Here is a 6,000-nt window from a genome sequence, read left to right as displayed (position 1 = left end):
CTAGATTTGTGGAGGATGATGACGACATGCTGTGAGGAGACACCATAGATCCTCACATTGCACCAGTGAACATTTGACTCCAGTCTGGCTTATGGCAGCGCACATACTCACTGTGATCAGGGTCGTATCATGGAGATGCAGCCGTGAAACTTTAAATGCACCTGATCATTTGTCTGCCTTCAGTACCTGACCCGTCACTGGTCACAGATGCTGAAGAGATGGGGGAAAACCCCACCTCAAAAGTGCTGAAAGCACACAGAGAGAATGACGGAACTCTGTGACACCTGCCCACAACATTCTGGCAGCATTGACAAGCAGCATTGAAGTGCAGGAATCAGTAATGTGGGGAGTGTGAGGCTGGATCATCACTGTCTTCTGAAGGATGCACCAAGCACAAGGGAGAAGCTCTGGACTGAGACACCTGCCTTTATCCTGTGCAGGAACCAAGGTTTCACATCTGAGCGACACAAACACTGCTCATCAGAACAAGGAGCCATAGGCAGGGAGACATTCTTGGGAGTTTATTTACTATCGTGAACATTATGCACAAGGGATGAACACCCATGCCCAGGCTGTGCAGTTATATCTTCTAAACCTTCCTAACCCTGTTTTGGTGCTTCCCGGACATCCACAGCGGAGATGATGACCTTGGCTGGCGTCGTCTGGAGGGCCGAGACCTGGAGGGCCCCGGCCTGCTTTCAGGGTCCTGCAGTGTGGTGGGGGAAGGGGCACCCTCTCCAGCCTGCGTAGCTTGAGCTGCTGGTGCCACAGGAAGAGGGGATTCGGATGGGCTAGACACTCCCAGAGTCACCTGGGTGGATGGCTCCAGGGTGTGGACCTGCTGATCCTCCTCCCTATGGGTGCCCGAGGGCTCCTGGCTGACTCCTTGAGGAGAAGGGCTAGCTGGAGTGAGATCAAGTTGCCCTGCACCCCTCTCATGTTGACACTGTTGGAGGCCAACTATCGCATCAGCAATAGAGTTCAGGTCGCACAGCAGTGCGGGGCCAATGCCCTAGAACAAGGTCTTCATGGCGGCCACCATCCAACCTGTGTTGACCTTGGTGCGTTGGCATGCCGGCTCTATCACCTCAGCTTGAAGGCTGACAGGCTTCTCCATTGTGCCTTGTAATCTGAGGAATGCAGCGGACATCCCTTCCTGATGTTCCCGAGCTTGCCTTTGCAGCTTCAGTAACTGTGACATGACTGAGTCCAGAGGCTCATCATCTGACTTGAACTCAGGAGATTTCTGGCCTCCGGCAGTCCACCGAGTGCCGGAGACCTGAGAAGTCCCTGCTACCTCCTGCTGTGGATCAGGCAGTGCGATGTGCTCACCAGATTATGATCCCGAGGCTACTCTAAAACTAGGTCCCACTGAGGAGTGTGTCTCTGCACTGGTGGAGGGTGTGAGTAAGCGATGGGTCTTCAATGGAGGTGCCTTCAGATTCCCAGATTCCTCTTCGGAGGTTTCCTCGGGGTTTGATGGGAGGCCGAAGGTCATGGACTCCATCGGCTGTTTTTCAGATGCGCCTGTGAAAGCAAAGAGAGATAATTAGTGCATAGCAGCGGACTGCGGAACAGGACACATCACTCACAGGATGGTTGGCTGCTGGATGTTCACTGCTGGATCCTTACTTGGTAAAGCACAACCGACCTCACCGTCAGCACAGGGACGGTCCAGACCCTCTCCGGTCAGCTGGATGGCTCTATTTTCAAAGTCCGTGAGGACCTTGATTTCAAGCATTCCTCCACTGGTCTGCGACCTCTCCCTCTTGTTGTGTGCCAGCTTGTCCTGTGTGAATAGAGATGGAGAGAGTGTAAGCAGGATGCCTGCCTGGCAAGTGTGGGTAGTGAGTGGTGCCATGGATGGGTTGAGTATAACGAAGGTGTGTATCAGAGAGTGAATGGTGATGTCCATTGAACTGGCAGTGAGTGAGATCCCTGTGGATGTGTGATGGGTTTGTGAGTGTGTGAGTTGAGAGTGATGAGAAGAGTGACTTGCCCTGACAGAACGGAGGAGATCATTTATCCTTTTTTGGTACTGGGTGGCTGTCCTCTTTTGTAGGGCATTGGTGCTGACCACCGCTGCAACAGCCTCCCATGCTGGATTAGTGATGTTGCTGCCCATCCTGCAGCCAGAGCAGGGGTACAGGACATCACGGCGGACCTCCACTGTGTCCAAAAGGCACTTGAGGGGCACATCATTGAACCTGGGGGCTGCAGTCTTCTTGCCTTTTGGGTTCATGTCTTCTTTCAGCAGTGGTGGTCTGGAAACACTGAGAGGTGTGCACGTGGCTACACTTTAAATATGGCACCTGGCATGATGAAGCAGCGAGGTGATGGTGTGGCTGGTGAATGAGATCCCGCCCGCCATTGAAATGGCATGTTTCCCGGGAATGCATAATTAATGAGGCAGGATTGGGATGATACAGTGTGAAATGCCGCCATTGCGACCGGTGGGTAACACATTCCTTTCCCCCCCTGCTACCGTACTTAGTGCAAAGCTGGGATGATTCCACCTACAGTTTCTATGAAAATCACAAAATGACCTCATTTGTGCAAAGAAATCATCAGGTGGTTACTTTTCTTCACTGCTGTTATTAATGAGCTCAACTGAGCATTTACTCAGAGCAAACTACAGGCAGGTGTAGGAACTTTATACTTCACTTTAATTTATACAAAATTAAACAAGTACATTGAAAACCTTTTTGTGCCTCTATGCACATTTTCTTACTTCAGCCATACTGCTGTGCATCGGTAAGCATGTTTAGACTCCCTTTGATTATGTGCAAATAGCAGCTATTGTGTAATTTGAATAAACTGCGGCATTTGTAAGGGCTCAGTATTCCATTCAGATTTCATTGATCAACAGTGACACCATAAAGAGGATCCAAGACTATAATCTCAGCAGACATGCGAAATAGTATTAGCATTCACATTTGACCATAAACAGCAGCTCTACATTGCCCCGAAACTTTAAAAGAATATCACAAGGATTAGGTTTTGGAAAATATCTTTTATTTTTAACTGAGAGGTCATAGTGTGATCTGCATATTCAAGGAGAAAGCCAGAAACACACATTTTCAGACATGAAACAAATGCCATTAATCAAATTCCTACAGCAGAAAATGCATGCATAAAACCCACACACTTACTGCCATGACAACAGCTTCAGAGACACTATCATATGTCAAGCTGCATGACTAGAGATGAAGTCCGTTGTTTGTTCATTGACAGTTCTCTTCAAGTCAATGTGGCTTCTTTTATATTTTAGCACAAATCCTTTTAAGCATCTCTTATAACTAAAGCTAAATGATCCTTTCAGCTACCTAGAGACACTTAATGCATTAGTGACCATTGGCTAAACAGAAATGTTAACTGCTGTTTATGTAGACTGTGCACTGTAAAGAAAGGGCAATAATTATTTACGAGAAGCATTGACTGACAGCATTTTGAATTTACATGTGCAGTGGTATCTATCCATAAACTAAATAATGGATTTTCTGCAATATAAAATGCTGTCAAATTTGTCAAATTAGAGTTGTGCAAAATAATATGTGCAAGACTGAACACAGGAATTATTTCCAATGAATAGTTGCTGAAATCTATAATCCTTCATTTAATTCATGATTATTCTAGACTAATTGAAGAAGAAGTGTTTCTAAGTCAAGACAACAAATATTAGCTACTTAATACGAGCTTGATTCCGCTGCAGTAATATTTTTGAAGTAGAGCTTCAATATTTTTAAATGCTTTATTATTATTTTGAAGTGGGCATTCAGAATGACCGTCGCATTTTAGATAACAGTTGCAATTATATAGGAAACTAGGTTATCTCACGAGTATATTTTTATAATTACTTTTGTCAATCTTAAATAAAACACAACTGTACCTTACCACCTCTCAGCAAGAGAAATTGGAATAAAAGGATTGAGCAAAAAGTCAATGCGTCATTCTCAGAATATAGACCTGTACACTAACAGCATTCTGTGGCAACAAAATATGGCACAGTGCACTGAGCGGAAAGCTGAATCCAATTGTGCGCCACCTCAGTATCCTGTCTGACCCTGAGTTGAACTTCAAACCCCATCTCCTATTCATCAACAAGACTGCTTATTTCCATCTCTGTTGCATTCCCATCTCTGCCTCACTCATCACTAATAAAACTCACCCTTAGTCTCACAGGCCTATCTCCATTGTTCTTTCCAAACTCAGCTGCATTCATTTAAAATTAGTGTCTTTTTTTACAAAAAGCTCCAAAGAATCGCCCTATCCTACCTCTGTAACTGCATCCTGCATTCTAGCTTGCATCCTCTACTTCACTAATTCCAAGGGCAGGATTTTCTGGATGGTGGGAAGGGGTGGTGCAGGAGCGGGCGCAGTCCAGATCGCTGCTTGCGATCGTGTCTGCGCCTCCATTTTACATGGGTGGGCCAATTAAGGCCCGCCCAGCATACTTCACGACTCCCGTGCATAGCGGGAGTGGGCAGGCAGCAACGGGCGCGCTCAGCCCGCCGAGTCCAATGGTGACCTGGCGGCCGGTATAAAGGAAGGCCTGGCAGCCTTGGAAAGGCTGCTCACAATGGCTGGGCAAAGTGCTCTGCAGAGGGCCAATGGAGGTTATGTAAGTCCGGCGGGTAGGCCATCCGGGCATCCAAGGCTGGAGGGTAGGGTCGGGCGGCTAGTGTGCCCCTCGTTTTTCCGATAACTGCCTTGCTGTCCTCCTCGAGGAAGTGGCAGCACGGTGGGAGGTGCTGGTTCCCCAGGATGGGAGGAGGAGGCCCCCCCACATGACGAAACGTGCCTGGGAGGAGATGGCAGAGGTGGTGAGCTCCCGCGACGTGGTGCGGCGCACCTGGATCCAGTGTCACAAGCGCTTCAACAACTTGTGCTCTGGAATGGTGAGGACAATGTTGGCATTGGTCACTTAACCCAGCAGGTTGGCTTACCCCCTGCAGTTCCCCCCTGCCCCCCACCAAGTCTGAGTGTAGTGACTGCATTGAATCATTGTCCTTTGCTGGGTGGGCCAGCAGATATTGGCCGTGCCGAGGTCAGCCTGAGAGAGGTGAAGAGATGGGTTCTGCGCCCGCAGCATGTGGTAGACTGAGACCCACATGACTGGTTTGGGGGCAACCTGGAGGAGCTGTACCTAGGCGCAGTGCTGGAACTGCAGGACATGTCCAAGTCAGGGTGATGACATGCTGGGAGGGGAGCTTCAAGGTGGCGTGCTGGGAGCACTCCCTGCGCTCCACGTGCTTGCGCCTCCTTGTTATGGAAGGATATACCTTGTGGTGCCTAATGTGATGTAGGCAGCATGAGGCCAAGGAGAGGGGGGTGGTTGTGGGGGAGCGTGGTGGGGGGGGCGGTTGGGGAACAGGCCCAGCACCTTTGTGTGAGCGTTTGGCAGCAGCGGGGTGAGGACGTTCTGGAGCCCTGATATGTCCCATTCTGGTTGGGGTGGGCCGTGCGTGAAGAGAGTCCATGTACAATTAGCACAAATCAATGCTCTTCTCTCATTTTCAGGAGAAGAATGCTCATAACACGGCAGAGCGGGTGAGGACTGGCGGCGGTCAGGCGCTGTTAGCCATTCTCAGCCGGTTTGAGCAAGAGGCCCTGGATTTGGAGACGTGCCATGCACCCAGGTCCACTGGTGTCGGTGAGACTGGGGTGCCAAGGCCAGGTATGTTTGCCCAGCAGTGAGGTCAGCATCGTTCTCCCAACAGCCATGGCAGTGCTGAATGTTCAGTGATTTAATTTTGCAGCTTTTTCTTGACCATTGCTTATGGAAGGATGAGTGCATAATGATCCGGGGGACAGGGATGCAGTTTGTCATCGTCTCCACATTAACTGTTCCAATGTCCTTGATCTTCCTTTCAGCATCAGCGGAGCAGGGCCGGGAGGAGGAGCAGCAGAGGCCCCCTCTCACACCTGAGGGCCCTGAAGTCTCACCAGCGTCACACCATCTCTGCCAGGCAGGCACCAGCACAGATACTAGCACCTCGG

This window comes from Cetorhinus maximus, chromosome 6 (assembly GCF_964194155.1).
Source record: "Cetorhinus maximus chromosome 6, sCetMax3.hap1.1, whole genome shotgun sequence".
Taxonomy (NCBI): Eukaryota; Metazoa; Chordata; class Chondrichthyes; order Lamniformes; family Cetorhinidae; genus Cetorhinus; species Cetorhinus maximus.
The sequence above is the reverse complement of the archived record's forward strand: the minus strand, read 5'-3'. Positions refer to the sequence as shown.